This window comes from Oryctolagus cuniculus, chromosome 10, assembly GCF_964237555.1.
Source record: "Oryctolagus cuniculus chromosome 10, mOryCun1.1, whole genome shotgun sequence".
NCBI classification, from domain to species: domain Eukaryota; kingdom Metazoa; phylum Chordata; class Mammalia; order Lagomorpha; family Leporidae; genus Oryctolagus; species Oryctolagus cuniculus.
The window spans coordinates 66,621,942-66,641,430 of record NC_091441.1 but is presented as its reverse complement, the minus strand read 5'-3'; positions in this window follow the sequence as shown (position 1 = coordinate 66,641,430).

The window sequence follows — 19,489 nt, the reverse complement described above, 5'->3', positions numbered from 1 at the left end:
CCCCACAGCACTATCCCTTTCAAAGGCTCCACACTTCCCCAGTAAGATCAGCCACTCCCTCCATGCTGGAAATCACTGCAGAGGCCTTTCCTGATATCACCACTGGTATAGCCTTCAGGAGTTACCCCCACCACCTATCCTGGAGACCAAGCCAACATAAATCCAAATATGACCTGTCTGGGGACTTGTTAGGACTGATAATGGAGAAGACAGAGTCCACCAAAAGAGTTGTTGAAATTGGCTGACACCAGGGTTTCAAAAAGTACATGGAAGGGGCTGGTGCTGTGGCAGAGTGGGTAAAGCCACTGCCTGTAGTGCCAGCATCCTATATGAGCACTGGTTCAAATCCCGGCTGCTCCACTTCCAATCTAGCTCTTTGCTATGGCCTGGGAAAGCAGTGGAAGATGGCCCAAGTGCTTGGGCCCCTGCACATGGGAGGCCCCTCCTGCATGGGAGACCTGGAAGAAGCTCCTGGCTCCTGGCTTCGGATCGACCCAGCTCCGGCTGTTGTGGCCATTTGGGGAGTGAACCAGTGGATGGAAGACCTTTCTCTCTCTCTCTCTCTCTCTCTCTCTCTCTCTCTCTGCCTCTGCCTCTCTGCAACTCTGCCTTTCAAATAAATAATAAATAAAATCTTTTTTTAAAAAGTGCATGGAAAATGCATGTTCTTAAACTATGCATGGATTTCAAACACATTTTTCCAAGTCAAAATAAACTTATGTTTTAATTCCATCTTCTGTTAATTTTTTTAGAAGATTTATTAATTTGTTTGAAAGTCAAGAGTGAGAGGAGAGACAAATCTTCCTTCCGTTTGTTCACTCCCCAAATGGCCTCAATGACTGGGACTGGGCCAGACTGAAATCAGGAGCCCAGAACTCTACCTGGATCCCCCGTGCAACTGGGACCAGAATACCCCCTGGGGCCCCAAGGGTCGTGTTCCACAGGAGGGCCCAGAATGCCCCTTTCACCAATGCCATTAAAATATACTTGGTGAAGGAGCACCAGTGTCACTAAGACACTGGTCACTATTGGTCTCCTCCTGTGCAAGTCAAGGGCGATGCTAGGCGACACAGACACAGAGGTAGACTTGTCAATGTCCATGGGGGAAATGGACTCCAAAATAATAGACTAGCTGGCAACCCTTAATGTCCAGACACCGGGAAGCTGCAATGACTGTAGTGACCAGTCAGGTCCAAGGCCAGCCAAGGGGGCTCAACCAGCAGTTGGTGGTAAAGTTGGTTAACAGAACATGGTTTCCGTCAGGGAACAACAGGCAGCCAACAAGCTTCTGAAGATCATGCCCAAAAAGACAAGAATGAACCAGCAAGAAGCTGAAGAAAGCTGGGGCCGGCACTGTGGCATAGTGGGTAAAGCCACTGCCTGCAGTGCCAGCATTCCATATGGGCACAGGTTCGAGTCTCGGCTGCTCCACTTCCGATCCAACTCTCTGCTATGGCCCGGGAAAGTAGTAGAAGATAGCCCGAGTCCTTGGGCCCCTGCACCCACGTGGGAGACCTGGAAGAAGCTGCTGGCTTCAGATTGGCTCAGCTCCAGCCATTATGGCCAACTGGGAAGTGAACCAGTGGATGGAAGACCATCTTCCACTGCTTTCCCAGAACATTAGCAGGGAGCTAGATGGGAAGTGGAGCAGCTGGGACTCAAACTATCGTCCATATGGGATACTGGCACTAAAGACAGTGGTTTAACCCACTGCACCACAGTGCCACCCCCTGATTTTTAGTTTTTTAAATCCTTTCATAACCTTTTTATTAGGGTTTTAAGGCTCTTGTGTTCTTTTTTTTAAAGATTTATTTGTTTATTTGAAAGACAGAGTTACAGTGAGAGAGAGAGACAGACAGACAGACAGACAGAGATGGAGAGATCTTCCTTTTGCTGGTTCACTCCCCAAATAGCTGCAATAGCCAGGGCTGAGCCAGGTTGCAACCAGGAGCCTGGTACTTCGTCTGAGTCTCCCTTATGAGTGGCAGGGGCCCAAGCACTCGGGACATCTTCACTGCTTCTTTCAGGCTCATTAGAAGGGAGTTGGGGGACTGGCGCTATGGCGCAGTGGGTTAAAGCCCTGGCCTGAAGCACCGACATCCCATGTGGGCACCAGTTCTAGTCCTGGCTGCTCCTCTTTCGATCCAGCTCTCTGCTATGGCCTGGGAAAGCAGCAGAAAATGGCCCAAGTCCTTCGTCCCCTGCACACGCGTGGGAGACCTGGAAGAAGCTCCTGGCTCCTGGCTTCAGATCGGCTCACCTCCAGCCGTTGCGGCCATCTGGGGAGTGAACCAGCAGGTGGAAGGCCTCTCTCTCTGTTACTACCTCTCTCTGTAACTCTTTCAAATAAATAAATAAAATAAATCTTTAAAAAGAAATATTTATTAAAAAAGAAAAGAAGGGAGTTGGATCAGAAGTAGAGCAACCAGGACTGAAACCAGCACTCATATGGAATGCCAGTGTTGCATGCAGTGTGCCACAGTGCTGGCCTTAGAGGCTATTGTCTTTAATTGGAAGTTGAAATTTGATTTTTTTTTTTATTTCAGAGAATCCTGTCCAAGCTTTCCCTGCCTCAGTTTCTAACAGAAGAGCTTGCCTAAGTTGTATTGGAAGTGGAAGCACTGAGCTCAGCTAGTTCTTGACTGATAATCAAGAAAGAATTTGATCCAAATTTTCTATCAGTCACTGAAGCAACATCCTCTCAATATAAGAACATGGGCCAGCACTGTGGCATAGCAGTTAAAGCCACCACCTGCAGTGCTGACATCTCATATGGGCACCGGTTCAAGTCCCTGCTGCTCCACTTCCAATCCAGCTCCCTACTAATGCACCTGGGAAAACAGCAAAGATGGCCCAAATACATGGGCCCCTGCACCTATGTGGGAGATCCAGAAAAAGCTCCTGGCTCCTGGTTTCAGATCATCCCAGCTGCAGCTGTTGTGGCCATATAAGGAGTGAACCAGCGGATGGGTGATCTCTCTCTCTCCCTCTGTCCTTCTCTCTGTTACTCTGCCTTTCAAATAAGTAAATAAATAAATCTTTAAAAAAATAAAGAAGACCCATATATGATAATAGAATACAAGGGGTCTTTGGAAAGTTTCATTAAAAATGTACATTATCACATTATCTTTTAGTTCCATTTTTCTGCAAACTTTTTGAAGTATCCTTATAAAACCTAGATGTGATTTGACCAAGCAGGCACAAGTGGGATGACTTCTCACAAACATTGAATTAGCAAGTAGCTATTACTGTTGTTGCAGGAGATTGAGTAGGGTCAGTTCTTTGTCTCTTGGTGACAAAAATTTACAACACAGACAATGAGAGAGAGCAAAAGTGAAAGTTTTATTAAGAAACAAAGACTCCTTGGGCCGGCGCTGTGGCATAGTGGGTAAAGCCACTGCCTGTAGTGCCAGCATCCCATATGAGTGCTGGTTTGAGTCCCCGCTGCTCTGCTTCCTATCCAGCTCTCTGCTATGGCCTGGGAAAGTAGCAGAAGATGGTCCAAGTCGTTGGGCCCCTGCACCCACGTGGGAGACCTGGAAGAAATTCTTGGCTCCTGGCTTGTCGCTCCCCCTCTTCGTGGAGGAACGACACTAAGCCCTGCCTAGGCTTCATATCCGAGTCACGGCACCATTATGTCACTCCCCGTCTTCGTGGAGGAACGACACAGGACCCTGCGCTGTTCTTTCGTCTGCTCGGCCCTTCCCGGGTTTGCTGCTGGTTCTTCCCGGGTTGGCTACTATCCCTTCCACCTCCGTGGAAGGGCAGTTCCCCCTGGCCACATTCCCCACTTCCGCAGGGGAGCAGCACACCGCCGGCCGGCTCTCTTCGGGGGCTGCACAGGTGTTCCTTCAGCTAGATGTTCCCCATAGATGTTCCTGGTGCATGCCGTCTCTCTCCTCCTTTATAGTCCTTCTCCGCCAATCCCAACTCGGCTGCCCACACGCCGAGTACGCTGCTCTCCTCCAATCAGGAGCAAGTCCTACAGTCTATCAGTTGAACTGGAGGCAGCTGTGCGGAAGCTGTTTACTTCTCTCCCAACGCCACATTGTGGGAGAGCAGATGCATAGAATAAGTCTTAATTCGAGTAACTCAGTCTAGTCCGGATTGCTCCCCACACTGGCTTCGGATTGGCACAGCTCCAGCTGTTGCAGCCAATTGGGGAGTGAACCAGTGGATGGAAGACCTCTCTCTTTCTGTCTCTCCTTTCTCTGTGTAACTCTGACTTTCAAGTAAAATAAATAAATCTTTAAAAACAAAAGAGGGTCCCCAAGGGAGGGTTCCAGTAAGCTTTTGAACAAGGGAGCTTATAGAGGGAGTGCTTGTTGATTGATCTATTCCCCACGTGGTTTCTGAACATCAGGGGGCTGGTTTTTCTGTACATTTGCATCAGGTGTATGGTCTCTGGTCAGTTGAGACAGGTTTGTCTTATGTACATTTCAGGACATGGTCATGGTCTCTGACCAGGTTATCTTGCTATTGAGATCCGGTCTGGTCAGAGGTGTGGTTCTTCCTACACACCTTGGGAAGTGGTCATGGTGTCTGTTCAGTTGGGAAATGTTACCTTGACCAGAAACAGTTGACAGAGGTTATCTCGCTGACCATTTCCTAGATGCCATAGCTGAAAAAATGTTGCTGTCCAGCTATAAATGTATGTGGTCTGGTCTGATGCCAGGATCTGCTTTTTCACTAGTTAAGGGCACAGAACTGTTCCCTATCTCAGGATCTATTATTATCTGCCTGTTAGTTTTTTTTCCTGCCTCCTCATACTATCTGTCATCCACATTACATTACTGTACCTTATCCCCAAGGATATAAGAAATATTGTCGGGGCCAGCGCTGTGGCTCACTTGGCTAATCCTCCACCTGTGGTGCCAGCATCCCATATGGGTGCTGGGTTCTAGTCCCAGTTGCACCTCTTCCAGTCCAGCTCTCTGCTGTGGCCTGGGAGAGCAGTGGAGGATGGCCCAGGTGGTTGGGCCCCGTACCCGCCTGGGAGACCAGGAAGAAGCATCTGGCTCCTGGCTTAGGATCGGCGTAGCTCCGACTGTGGCGGCCATTTGGGGGGTGAACCAACAGAAGGAAGACCTTTCTCTCGGTCTCTTTCTCTCACTGTCTGACTCTATCTGTCAAAAGAAAAAAAAAGAAAAGAAATATTGTCAAAAGTTTTGAAAAAATCTGTATACGCTGAAGCCGGCACTGTGGAGTAGTAGGGAAAGCGTCTACTTGAAGCACTGGCATCCCATATGGGCACCAGTTTGAATCCCAGCTGCTCCTCTTCTGATCCAGCTCTCTGCTATGGCCTGGGAAAGCAGTAGAAGATGGCCCAAGGCCTTAGGCCCCTGCACTTTCTTGAGAGACCCAGAAGAAGCTCCTGGCTTCTGGCTTCAAATCCATTGTGGCTTTTTGAGGAGTGAACCAGTAGATGAAAGACCCTTCTCTGTCTCTCCCTCTCTCTGTCTGTAACTCTACCTTTGAATAAATAAATAAAATCTTTTTTAAAAAGTTTTTTTAAAAATCTATATACACCATAATTAGGAAATATCGTATACATTTTTTGGAATTTGACAGATCTGAGTTTGAATGTTGGCTCTAATTCCTATTCTATGTCAGGATCAGGAAACTGCTTTTTGTTTTATAAATTTTTTTCTTTTTTTGACAGGCAGAGTGGACAGTGAGAGAGACAGAGAGAAAGGTCTTCCTTTGCCGTTGGTTCACCCTCCAATGGCCGCCGCGGCCGGCGCGCTGCGGCCGGCGCACCGCGCTGATCCAATGGCAGGAGCCAGGAGTCAGGTGCTTTTCCTGGTCTCCCATGGGGTGCAGGGCCCAAGCACCTGGGCCATCCTCCACTGCACTCCCGGGCCACAGCAGAGGGCTGGCTTGGAAGAGGGACAACCGGGACAGAATCCGGCGCCCCGACCGGGACTAGAACCTGGTGTGCCGGCGCCGCTAGGCGGAGGATTAGCCTAGTGAGCCGCGGCGCCGGCCTGTTTTATAAATTTTTTTAGTAACATGTAATGCTTGTACATTTTTATGGTGTACAGTGAAAATTTTTGCACATGTATACATGATTAAAGCAAGTAACTAGTTTTTCCATTTTCTTGTATTTTCTTTGTGTTTCAAGCATACCAGCTACTCTCTCCCATTTCTTCTTTTTTTTTAAGATTATATTTATTTATTTGAGAGAGAGAGTTACAGACAGAGAGAGGGAAAGAGAGAAAGGTCTTCCATCTGCTGGTTTACTCCACAAATGGCCTCAACAGCCAGAGCTGAGCCCATCCAAAGCCAGGATCCAGTAGAGGGTACAGGAGACTAAGCACTTAGGCCATCCTCCACTATTTTCCCAGGCCATAAGCAGAGAGCTAGATCAGAAGAGGAGTAGCCAGGACAGGAACCAGTTGCCATATAGGATGTGGCCTATTACACCACAGCATGAGCCTCTCCTATTTCTTTATGCAGTGTATAATACATTATCCTGAACTCTAATCATTCCACTATGCTGTGGGACTCTAGAACTTATTATGTCCATCCAACTGTGTTTTGATACCCATTATCCAATCTTTGTCTGTCTCCCCTTCCCATATGCTTCCCAGACTCTAGTAGTCACTATTCTAAGTTCAGTTAAACTTTTTTAAAATTTCTACATATATTATTTTTTAAAGATTTATTTGTTTGAAAAGCAGAATAACAGGGGAGGGGTGGAGAGAGAGATCTTCATCTGTTGGTTCATTCCCCAGTTGGCCACAACAGCCAGAACTGTGCCAGGCCAAAGCTAGGAGCCAGAACTCCGTTCATGTCTCCCACATAGGTGCCAAGGGCTGAAGCACTTGGGCTACCCTCTACTGCCTTCCCAGATGCATTAGCAGGAAGCTGGGTTGGAAATGTAGCAGCCAGGAGATGAACCAGTGTTGCCTTGCAGACAGTGGCTTAACCTGCCGTGTCACAGCACTGCTCCTGATCCAGCCCCACTAACTACTTTTTAGGGTTGTCCTGGCACTTATGTAAAATAAAATGAACCAAGGTGGTGGTGTAGGGTCCCAAAGCCAGATAGATCTTGGGGGCTGAGTCTGGAACTTGCCACTTACTGGTTACAGGTGACCATTGGTAAGTTTCTAAGCCTTTCTAGGCTCTGTAGCCTGGCTGCATTGGACAAGGCTCAATGCGCAGCTGATCTTAATTTGCAGAGGGTTGTTTATTGTGCATTAGGGTTTCTGGTTCACTGACTGTGGTTCTGAGTAGCTGCAGCCACGCAGAGAGGTCATTTATGACTTAACAGAAAACATTCACATGGGCTGCCAGTCTTTCTGAAGCACTTAATGCAAGGATCCTTCAAAAAGTTCATGAAAAGTTATGAAAAAAAAGTATGCATGGGTTTCAAAAATTCTGCACCAAAATAAGTTCATTTTTAAATTCCATTTTCCCACAAACTTTTTGAAATACCCTCGTGTTTTGCTTAGTCCTTTTTTTCGAATAGATTTAGGTCACTGCCACTCTGTTCCTCCCTCTCCTCCTCCCCTTTCCCTTTGGTAGGTGGCACAGAGATTTCCAAATATTTACTGAGTGTAGCGTTTCCATCCTGTTGGATTCAGCTCTGCTTGTGGAGACATGCCTTTAATGATTGAATTTCTAAAGGAATCAAGTATTCTATCTTTTCACAGAAGTTGAAACAAAAAGAAAAGAGCCTCAACCAAAATAGGGCTTTGAAGTTTGCCATCAAAAGAATATACTTAGAGTGGCTGTTGAAAGCTTTCAAAACTAGATAGGCTTTTGAAAATAGGGTGGGTCACCATCCCCAGGTCTGATTACAACAAAGGAGGATCAATTAAAATAACCTTTATAGTTTTGTTAAGTGTTTGATTCACATGTTGGGGGAGTATTTCTGGTAAATAAAGGATAAGAAATATCCCTCTATTGAATATTTAAGAGTTTCTTTGTTAAATATTTTATACCATGAGGTGGGAGCTCTAAGAAGCTGAAGTAGCAACTGAAAGTAACACCACTGACGGATAGCATTGGTGGAACTGTCAGTCAGTGTAGCCTTCTTAGAGAGAAAAGTAGGCTCTCCAGCAAAATTAAAAACAGAAACTGTGAGCAAAAATGTATTCCAGGGTTATAATAGGACGAATGTGGCATGCACAAGGCTGTTTATAACATTGCTATTTTTAATACTGAAAGGACCATCAGCAAGGAACTGAATGAGTCAATTATGATATATCTGCTGCAGTAGAATATTATGTATTTTTTTAAAAGGTGGCTGTTGGGACCAGGCATGTAACCTAGCCCTTAAGACCCCTGCCTCCCCTATCTGGCTTGAGTCCTGTCTCTGCTCTCAATTACTACTAATGCCATTCCTGGGAGGCAACATGGCTCAGTTGGTCGTGTTCCTCTTACCACTCATGTGGGAGACCCGATTGAGTTCCCAGCTCCTGGCTTTCGCCTGGTTCAGCCCCAGCCATTGCAGGAATTTGGGAGTGAACCAGTGTGGGGAGCAACTGGGAGCAACTCGGACTAGACTAAGTTACTGGAATTAAGACTTATTCTATGCATCTGCTTTCCCACAATATGGCGCTGAGAAGGGAAACAGCTTCTACACAGCTGCCTCCAGTTCAACCAATAAACTGTGGGACCTGCTCCTGATTGGAGTAGAGCAGCGTACTCGGCGTGTGGGCAGCCGAGTTAGGATTGGTGGAAGGACTATAAAGGAGGAGAGAGACGGCATGTACCAGGAACATCTAAGGGGAACATCTAAGGGGAACACCTGTGCAGCCCCTGAGAGAGCCGGCCGGCGGTGTGCCGCTCCCCCGCGGAAGTGGGGAATGTGGCAGGGGGAACCACCCTTCCACGGAGGTGGAGGGGACAGTAGCCAACCCGGGAAGAACCAGCAGCAAACCCGGGGAGGGCCGAGCAGACGAAAGAACAGCGCAGGGTCCTGTGTCGTTCCTCCATGAAGAGGGGGAGTGACATAATGGTGCCGTGACTCGGATATGAAGCCTAGGCAGGGTTCTGTGTCGTTCCTCCACGAAGACGGGGAGCGACAAACCAGCATATGGGAGTTCTGTCTGTCTCTCTGCCTCTTAAGTAAATTAAAAATATGGAATTAAAAATAAAATGATAAATTTTTATGTTTTCGGTATGAAAGATATCCATGATGTACAGCAAACTGCAAACTGTTAGTTATCCAGATGGAATATGTATGAGAATGTGTTCACTGTCTCTGTATTGTTTGAACTATTTATGAAAGTGATACATTATGAGGGAGGAAAATAATGATGCTTTCCAATTGGAGAGGGAAAAAATCAGCTGTAATGTTTATTTTCATGGCTTAAGAGACAGAGCAGAGAGCAGAATATTGGAGTGAAGAGATCTATTGTCATTCAATCCCATTTCTTCACACAGGATATACATAGTGAGTCAGTTAAAAGGCTCCTAACATAGGCCGGCGCCGTGGCTCAATAGGTTAATCCTCTGCCTTGCGGCGCCGGCACACCGGGTTCTAGTCCTGGTCGGGGCACTGGATTCTGTCCCGGTTGCCCCTCTTCCAGGCCAGCTCTCTGCTGTGGCCCAGGAGTGCAATGGAGGATGGCCCAAGTGCTTGGGCCCTGCACCCGCATGGGAGACCAGGAGAAGTACCTGGCTCCTGGCTTCGGATCAGCGCGATGCACCGGCAGCGCGCGGGCCACAGCCGCCATTGGAGGGTGAACCAACGGCAAAAGGAAGACCTTTCTCTATGTCTCTCTCCCTCTCACTGTCCACTCTGCCTGTCAAAAAAAAAAAAAAAAAAAAAAGGCTCCTAACATAATTCTGTACTTAAATTTCAATGTGGTATAGCAGATTAAGCTGCTGCCTGTAGCGCTGGCATGCCAAGTGGGTTCTGGTTTAAGTGTCTGATGCTCCACTTCCAATCCAGCTCCCTGCTGATGTGCCTAGGAGGGCAGTGGAGGATAGCCCAAGTGCATGAGCCACTGTACCTACATGGGAGAACTGGGTAAATATCCTGGCTACAGCCTGGCCCAGTCCTGGCCATTGCAGCAATTTGGAGAGTAAACCAGCAGGTGGAAGACCTCTCTCTGTCTCTCCCTCCCTTTATATAACTATGCCTGCCTTTCAAATAAATAAAATAAATGTGTTTTTTTGGACAGGCAGAGTTAGACAGTAAGAGAGAGGAAGACAGAGAGAAAAGTCTTCCTTCCATTGGTTCACCCCCCAAATGGCCACCACGGCTGGCGCGCTGTGCCGATCCAAAGCCAGGAGTCAGGTGCTTCCTCATGCAGGTGCAGGGCCCAAGCACTTGGGCCATCCTCCACTGCCTTCCCAAGCCACAGCAGAGAGCTGGAATGGAAGAGGAGCAACTGGGACAGAATCCAGTGCCCCAACAGAGACTAGAACCCGGTGTGCCGGCACCACAGGCGGAGGATTAGCCAAGTGAGCCGCGGCACCGGCCAAAAATAAATGTTTTTTAAAAAATAGTAACTCCTTTTTCCAAAATCTGTTACTAAGAACTATGATACAAAGTAGTAATATTTTCCTAATAAAATAATAATTTATTTCAATGTTGAAAGCATTATAGATATGACCAAAATCATGTTATAAACTCAAAGACATACAACACGCTGTGTACAATCATATGCCACATAATGACATTTCTGTCAATGACAGATTAGCATCAATGACAGTGGTCCCCAAAATTATATTACCTGGTGATATAATAACCATCTTAGTTTGTGTAAATGTACTCTTTAATGCTTGCACATTGACAAAATCTCCTAACACAGTTCTAAGAACATATCTCTATCATCAAGCTACACATGACTATAATACAACAGTTTTATAAAATGAACTAAGTGAGGCCAGCGCTGTGGCGCAGCGAGTTACTGCCCTGGCCTGAAGCGCCCACATCCCATATGGGTGCCAGTTCAAGATCCAGCTGCTCCACTTCTGATCCAGCTCTCTGCTATGGCCTGGGAAAACAGTAGAAGATGGCCCAAGTCCTTGGGCCCCCGCACCTGTGTGGGAGACCCGGAAGAAGCTCCTGGCTCCTGGCTTTGGATCGGCACAGCTCCAGCCATTGTGGCCAATTGGGGAGTCAACCAATGGATGGAAGACCTCTCTCTCTCTCTCTCTCTCTCTCTCTCTCTCTCTCTGCCTCTCCTCTTTCTGTGTAACTTTGACTTTCAAATAAAATAAATTTTTTTTAAAAAATGAACTAAGCTTGGAGTCTGACACAGTGGCATAGCTGGTAAAGCTACCGCCTGCAGTGCCAGCATCCCATATGGGCTCCAGTTCGAGTTCAAGTTCTGGCTGTTTCCTATTCCTGGGAAAGCCATAACTGTGGCCATCTGGGGAATGAACCAGCGCTGGAAGACCTCTCTCTCTCTCTGCCTCTGCATCTCTGTAACTCTGTCTTTCAAATAAATAAATGAATCTTATAAAATAATGAACTAAGCAAAATTTTCCTTCACATATCAGAATTGTGATAGATCATGCTTTCATATACTTTCCTAGGTCAGCTTGCATATACTTACCTAGATCACCATAATTGCTCATGATTTTTTTCTTTTGAGGTAAAAGTTACATACTGTGAAATAGACATATACTAAATTTACCATTCTATGAGCTTTTTAAAATGCAAAACTCTACACAACCCTTGTGTAGAGAACATTTCTTTATCCAAGAAAGTCCACATCCCTTCCTAGTCTGTCCTCAGCTATTTGCGTACCAGAAAACAACTCTTGTGCTCATTAAAAGCTTAGCTATGCCTATTCTAGAACTTCATGGAAGCACAGTCACACAATTCATACTCTTGGGTAACGTTTCTTTAACTCAGCCTGGTTTTGAGATTCATTTATGATGAGTGTTTCAGAAGTTCATTTTTTTATTGCCGAGTGTCAGTTAAGAGGGCTACAGTTCATTTTACCCATTCTCCTGGGTATCGAACTGTTGCTTCCACTTCAGGACTATCAGAAGACAAAATTACCACAGATTTCGTTAGAGATCTAACTGGATGTTATTTGTGATTCTAGAATTGAGCAACACTTCATTCTATAAAATAGAATTTTTATATCTATTTTATAGACTGAGATGTTTCAAAGAACTGAACAAAGGTGTTTGTCTTCATCGGCAGAGAAGGGCTGAAAAGCAGAAGAAATAGTGAACAAAAAGCGGACTGATTGTTTCATAGTTGTTTTCCTTATGGGGTTAAGACAGAAGGGACTTCTTATTCTTACTGACTCGTGGAATCTCCCCCCCCCCCTTTTTTTTTTGTAGGAAAACTGGCCCACTTCATAGGTCAGTTTGACTACCTGGCATTTTGCACAGTGATTGCATTCTGGTTGGTCTGACCTGCTGGGCCTGATACAGCAGGCTAATCCATAACAATGACTTCCCATTAACTTTAACAGGGCAATTAGGAAAAAAGCTTCTATGAATGTGGGTCTGAAATATTATCTTACTTAAAAAACAACTCATGAGTCTGCCTCAGTTTTTTTATTTTTTTATTTTGGGGCCGGTGCTGTGGTGCAGTGGATTAACGCCCTGACCTGAAGCGCTGGCATCCCATATGGGCACCAGTTCAAGTCCTGGCTGCTTCACTTCTCATCCAGCTCTCCACTATGGCCTGGGAAAGCAGTGTAAGATGGCCCAAGTCCTTGGGCCCCTGCACATGAGAGGGAGACCTGGAGGAAGCTCCTGGCTCCTGGCTTTGGATCGGCACAGCTCGGACCACTGCAGCTAATTGGGGAGTGAACCATCAGATGGAAGACCTCTTTCTCTCTCTTCTTCTCCTCTGTGTAACTCTGACTTTCAAATACATAAATAAATCTTTAAAAAATTATTTTGTTTATTTATTTGAGAAGTAGAGTTACAGACAGAGAGAGGGAAAGACAGAGAGAAAAGTCTTCCATCCATTGGTTCACTCTCCAAATGGCTTCAAGGGCCAGAGCTGGGTCAATCTGAAGCCAGGAGCCAGAAACTTCTTCCAGGTTTCCCATACAGGCACAGAGTCTCAGGTCATAACAGAGAGCTGGATCCGAAGAGAAGCAGCTGGGACATGAACCAGTGCCCAAGTGTGTTGCTGGCACCACAGGTGAAGGCTTAGCCTACTGTGCCACAGCGCTGGTCCCAGTCTACTTCACTTTCATGAATGCTGGCAGATGACACAAGACTCCTGAATAAGAGACAAGGAGTTGTCTTGCTCACAGCAAAGCAGTAGCCAGACTATCAGTGTTTGCACAAGCCCCCTGAAGGCCAGTTTCCATATGATGAGGGGAAGAAGGCCAAGTGGAACTGGCATACAGGAATGTGTCACAAGAGATGACCCTGAGCCTGAGGAAGTGGGATCTTTCATAACTGCCCTGGACGAACACTTTATCTCCCAGTTTTCTAACACCATTTTTTAAGACTTATGGATTTGAAAGGCAGAGTTAGAGAGGAAGAGAGACAGAAAAATAGATCTTCCAACTGTTGGTCCACTCCCCAAATGGCTACATGGCCAAGGACTGGGCCAGGCTGAAACCAGGAGCCTGGGGTTTCATCCTGGTCTCCAGTGTGGGTGGCAGGGGCCCAAGGACTTGGGCCATCATCTGCTCCCTTCCCAGGAGCAGTAGCAGGAAGCTGAATAGGAAGCGGAGCAGCAGGACTCAAAACAGCACTCATGCAGGAAGCCAGCATCATCAGCAGCAGCTCAACCCACTGTGCCACAGCGCCGGCCCCTCCAGCACCCTTTAGGAAAGCTTTTCTTTTTCTCATTGGACTGCTTCAGCCAAAACCTAAATGACTGTGTAAACATGGGTCTATTTCTAGGCTCTCTGGTCTGTTCCAATGATTCATGTGTCTATCATTCCAGTGCCACACTGATTACTATGGCTAGTAATCTTGAAGCCAGATAGTGTAGGTTTTTAAATTTTGTCTTCTAAGATTACTTTAGAAATTCTAACCCCTTTGTATTTCTTTCTTTTTTTTTTAAGATTTATTTATTTATTTGAAAGTCAGAGTTACACAGAGAGAAAAAGAGAGACAGAGAGAAAGAGAGAGGGGTCTTCCATCTGATGAGTCACTCCCCAGTTGCCCTCAATGGGCAGAGCTGCGCTGATCTGAAGCCAGGAGTCAGGAGCTTCTTCCCGGGTGCAGGGCCCAAGGACTTGGACCATCTTCTACTGCTTTCCCAGGCCATAGCAGAGAGCTGGATCAAAAGTGGAGCAGCCGAGACTCGAACCAGCCCATATGGGATGCCAGCACTGCAGGCAACAGCTTTACCTGCTTAGCCACAGCGCCGGCCCCTGCATTTCTAATAAATTCTAGAATCATTATTTGATAGATAGATATTTAGTTTTCTTTCTTTTTTCTTTTTCTTTTTCTTTTTTTTTTTTTTTTTTTTGACAGGCAGAGTGGACAGTGAGAGAGAGAGACAGAGAGAAAGGTCTTCCTTTGCCATTGGTTCACCCTCCAATGGCCGCCGCGGCCGGCGCACCGCGCTGATCCAATGGCAGCAGCCAGGAGCCAGGTGCTTTTCCTGGTCTCCCATGGGGTGCAGGGCCCAAGCACCTGGGCCATCCTCCACTGCACTCCCTGGCCACAGCAGAGAGCTGGCCTGGAAGAGGGGCAACCAGGACAGAATCCGGCGCCCCGACTGGGACTAGAACCCAGTGTGCCGGCGCCGCTAGGCGGAGGATTAGCCTAGTGAGCCGCGGCGCCGGCCCATTTAGTTTTCATGTTAAGATGCCACTTGCTGGGGCTGCCGCTGTGGCGCAGCAGGTTAAAGCCCTGGCCTGAAGCGCTGGCATCCCATATGGGCACCAGTTCTAGTCCTGGCTGCCCCACTTCCAATCCAGCTCTGCTGTGGCCTGGGAAAGCAGTGGAAGATGATCCAAGTCCTTGGGCCCCTGCACCCACATGTGAGACCGGGAGGAAGCTCCTGGCTCCTGGCTTTGGATCGGTGCAGCTCCAGCCATTGTGGCCATCTGGGGAGTAAACCAGTGGATGGAAGACCTCTCTCTCTGTCTCTACCTCTCACTGTAACTCTGTCTTTAAAATAATTAAAAAATAAATCTTTTTTTTTTTAAATGGCACTTGCTGGCATCCCTTACCAGAGTGCCGGTTCAAGTCCTACCTGCATGGCTTCCAATCCAGCTTCCTGAAAATGCACCTGGGAAGGCAGTGGGTGAAACACTCAGAGCTTGGGCCCCTGCTACCCACGTGGGAGACCCAGATGGAGTTCTTGGCTCTTGGATTTGGCCTGGCCCGGACCTGGCTGTTTCAGCCATTTAGATAGTGAGTGAATCATGATAGATCTCTCTCTCTTTCTCTCTCTTTTAACTTATTTGACAGGTAGAGTTAGACAGTGAGAGAGACAGAGAGAAAGGTCTTCCTTCCGTTGGTTCACCCCTCAAATGGCCGCTACGGCCGGTGCTGCGGCGATCCGAAGCCAGGAGCCAGGTGCTTCCTCCTGGTCTCCCATGCGGGTGCAGGTGCCCAATCACCTGGGCCATCCTCCACTGCCTTCCCGGGCCACAGCAGAGAGCTGGACTGGAAGAGGAGCAACCGGGACTAGAACCTGGCGCCCATATGGGATGCCAGTGCCGCAGGTGGAGGATTAGCCAAGTGAGCCATGGCACCGGCCCCTCCCTCTCTCTTTGACACTCTGCCTTTCAAATAAATAAATCCTTAAAAAAAAAGCAACCTACTGACAATTCATAGAAGTCTTACTAGAGGAACCGTAGTTGAGAGATAGAATTTGGAGAGGAGTCTTACATCTTGGAGAGGCAAGGAATATCGCATAAAGTTACTCGATCATGAAATAGAGATCTAAGTGTATCATTTCAGTTACAAAGATTTCTTAAAAGATTTATTTATTTATTTGAGAGGCAGAGTTACAGACAGACAGAGGGAGAGACAGAGAGAGAGGTCTTCCATCTGCTGGTTCACTCCCCATGCCTGTGAAGACACCTGCATTCCCCATCAGAGTGCCTGGCCTTGATCCCTGGCTCTAGGTTTCAATGCCAGCTTCCTACTGTTGCAGGAACTTGAGTAGGGTCAGTTGTTTGTCTCATGGTGATGAAAAATTACAATGCAAACAATGAGTGAGCAAAAATGAAGTTTTCTTAAGAAACAAGGACTCCTGCTAACCAGGAGGGTCCCCAAGGGAGGGTTCCAGTAAGCTTTTGAACAAGGGAGCTTATAGAGGGAGTGCTTGTTGATTGATCTATTCCCCACGTGGTTTCTGAACATCAGGGGGCTGGTTTTTCTGTACATTTGCATCAGGTGTATGGTCTCTGGTCAGTTGAGACAGGTTTGTCTTATGTACATTTCAGGACATGGTCATGGTCTCTGACCAGGTTATCTTGCTATTGAGATCCGGTCTGGTCAGAGGTGTGGGTCTTCCTACACATCTTGGGAAGTGGTCATGGTGTCTGTTCAGTTGGGAAATGTTACCTTGACCAGAAACAGTTGACAGAGGTTATCTCGCTGACCATTTCCTAGATGCCATAGCTGAAAAAATGTTGCTGTCCAGCTATAAATGTATGTGGTCTGGTCTGATGCTAGAATGAGGTTTCTTTCTTTTTATTTATTTTTTTAAAGATTTATTTATTTGAAAGGAAGAGTTAGAGAGAGAGGGAAGAGAAAAAGAGAGAGACAGAGAGAGAGAGACAGAGAGAGAGAGACAGAGAGAGATCTTCCATCCATTGCTATACTTCCCAAAATGGCCACAATGGTGAGGGGCTGTGCCAGGCAAAAACCAGGAGCCCTGAGCTTCCTCCAGGTCTCACACATGGGTGCAGGGGCCCAACCACTTGGGCCATCCTCTGCTTCTTTCCCTGGAGTATTAGTGGGGAGCTGGATTGGAAGTGGAGCAGCCAGATCTTGCACCAGTGCCACCATGGGACACTGGCATCACAGGCTGCTTATTCTGCTATACCACAACCCTGTCCTCGGGAACCTGGTTACTTATAGTTATATGATGGGTGCAGGACTATTCCCTGTCTCAAGACCCACTTTTTTCCCTATCTATCTGTTCATTCTCTTACTGCCCCCTCACACTGCTAATGTACACACAGAGAGATATTTGTTGATGGCCCAAGTAGTTGAGTCCCTGAGAGACCCACATGGGAGACCCAGACTGAGTTCCTGGCTCCCGGCTTCAGCAGGGCCATTTTCAGGTATCTGGAGAATAACCCAAGGAACTTTCGCTTTCTCTCTCTCTCTCTGTCTCTCTCTCTGTCTCTCTCTCTCGCTATTTGGATGCTAATCCCTTATAAAATACTTGATTTGCGGCCGGCGCCGCGGCTCACTAGGCTAATCCTCCGCCTAGCGGCGCCGGCACACCGGGTTCTAGTCCCGGTTGGGGCGCCGGATTCTGTCCCGGTTGCCCCTCTTCCAGGCCAGCTCTCTGCTGTGGCCAGGGAGTGCAGTGGAGGATGGCCCAAGTGCTTGGGCCCTGCACCCCATGGGAGACCAGGAAAAGCACCTGGCTCCTGGCTCCTGCCATCGGATCAGCGTGTGCGCCGGCCGCGGCGGCCATTGGAGGGTGAACCAACGGCAAAAGGAAGACCTTTCTCTCTGTCTCTCTCTCTCACTGTCCACTCTGCCTGTCAAAAAAAAAAAAAAAAAATACTTGATTTGCAAATGTTTTCTTCCATTTGGCTGGTTGTCTTTTCACCCTGCTTCCCCAGTTTGAGCAGTGCTTTTTTTTTTTTTTTATAAACTAAACTATTCAGAATTAAGAGTAAAATGATGAAAACTATACAATGGTTCATCCCTTTTAATGAGTGAACTGGGCTCACAGACTGATAAACTCCCCAGTGACTAAAATGTGTGTTCGTGTATTTGATCTGATGGTTGAGTAAGCATTGAGGACTCTCAAACTTTCTTTTTTTTAATGTTTATTTATTTATTTAAAAGTCAGAATTACAGAGAGAGGGAGAACAAATAGAGAGATCTTCTATCAGCTGGGCCAGACCAAAACCAGGAATGTCATCTATGTCTCCCATGTAGGTGCAGGGGCCCAAGGACTTGGGCTGTCTTCTGCTGCTTTCCCAGGCACATTAGCAGGGAGCTGGATCAGAAGCAGAGCATCTGGGACTCCGGCGCCCATGTGGGATGCTGGCACTTCAGACTGCAGCTTAACCAGGTGCACATGGCGCTGGCCCCTCAAACTTCTGTTTTAAGGCTGAAACCTTTAAAAAGTAATTACTGCATTCTTTTTTTGAACTGAACAAAAATAGTGACCATCTTATCCTAAAGCTCTCAGTTGGGTAAAACTGGCTTCTTCCAATAAACCTAATTTACGCTTTGAAGTCATCCCAGGACACACAAGGACACCCCTCCCCAGGACTGGGAAATGCTGCTCTGGAGTTGTCTGCCGCCCGACCCCGCAGGAGTCCCTCTCTCAGCCTCCATGGGTGAGGCACCCTGCCTTCCTTGTTACCCCAGACAGAGGAGGAGAATTTGCAGTCTGCCCTTACAACTTAAAGAAGAAGACATCAGCCTTTTCACAAGGGCTTGCACTTTGTGAAATTCCCTTTGCGCTGATCTTGGAAAGATCCCCCACAAGGCAAGCCAGAACACTTTCACTTGTGGCACAGGGGAGCAGAGCTGCACTGGCAGAAGCTGTGAAAGTCCCATCTGCGTGGCTCCTGGCCAGGGTCCTCCCCAGCATTCCCAGTGTTGTCCCACTTTATTAACTTGTGAAAGCTAACTCACTCTAAGGAGAGTCCATTCCATTCTCAGGAGAAATTAATTACTAGCTAATATTACTCTTGAGGTTGAAAATTCCATGGAAGAAAAGCTCAACTGTGATCTTAGGGCAATTAATTTTAGGAAACATGATTTTCAAAGGTGATAATCGTATTTCAAGAATATCACTGACCGGTGATATTTGAAATAAGGTTTTCTTTTTGACAAGTTTGCTCCTGCAAATTTCTTTCTTGGCAACACATATAAAAGCATTGAACTGGATGAAGCTGACATTCTAAACATTTGAAGTTTGTCCTTGATTCCTTCAAAAAAGATGTAAAAGGGAAGGGGAAGGCCATTTAACACCATTTAAAACATCTTTGAGGGTTTGATAAGTTTGTGTTACAAGGAAACCTAGAACAAAATAGCAACACTTTTCAAAATGATGGAATCTTTCCCTATCTCCTTTGCCGAGATGAGGCCAGGCAATATTAGGGTGTCCCCTCAGGGCATGACCTGGTTAGCTGGGCAGAGCTTTTAGAAGGCAGGCTTCGGATAAAGCACCGCAAGTCAGGCTGAGTGGCATCAGCACTGTGTCTGTCTCTCCTTCCCTTCTCATGTCCTTGTCATGGATGGTGTCCTGGCCTGAAATCTTTAAAAACTAGAAACAAAGAGCACAGAGAAAGCCTTCTGAGTTCAAAAGATAGGCAGCACTGGATGTGTGCGATGGGATAGGAGGTCTCTGTAGTGGTGTGGGAAACTGTGGTATACTAAAGAGAAAAGCAAGTCTTGGAAAAGTCAGTTCATTAGGATTCCATTTATG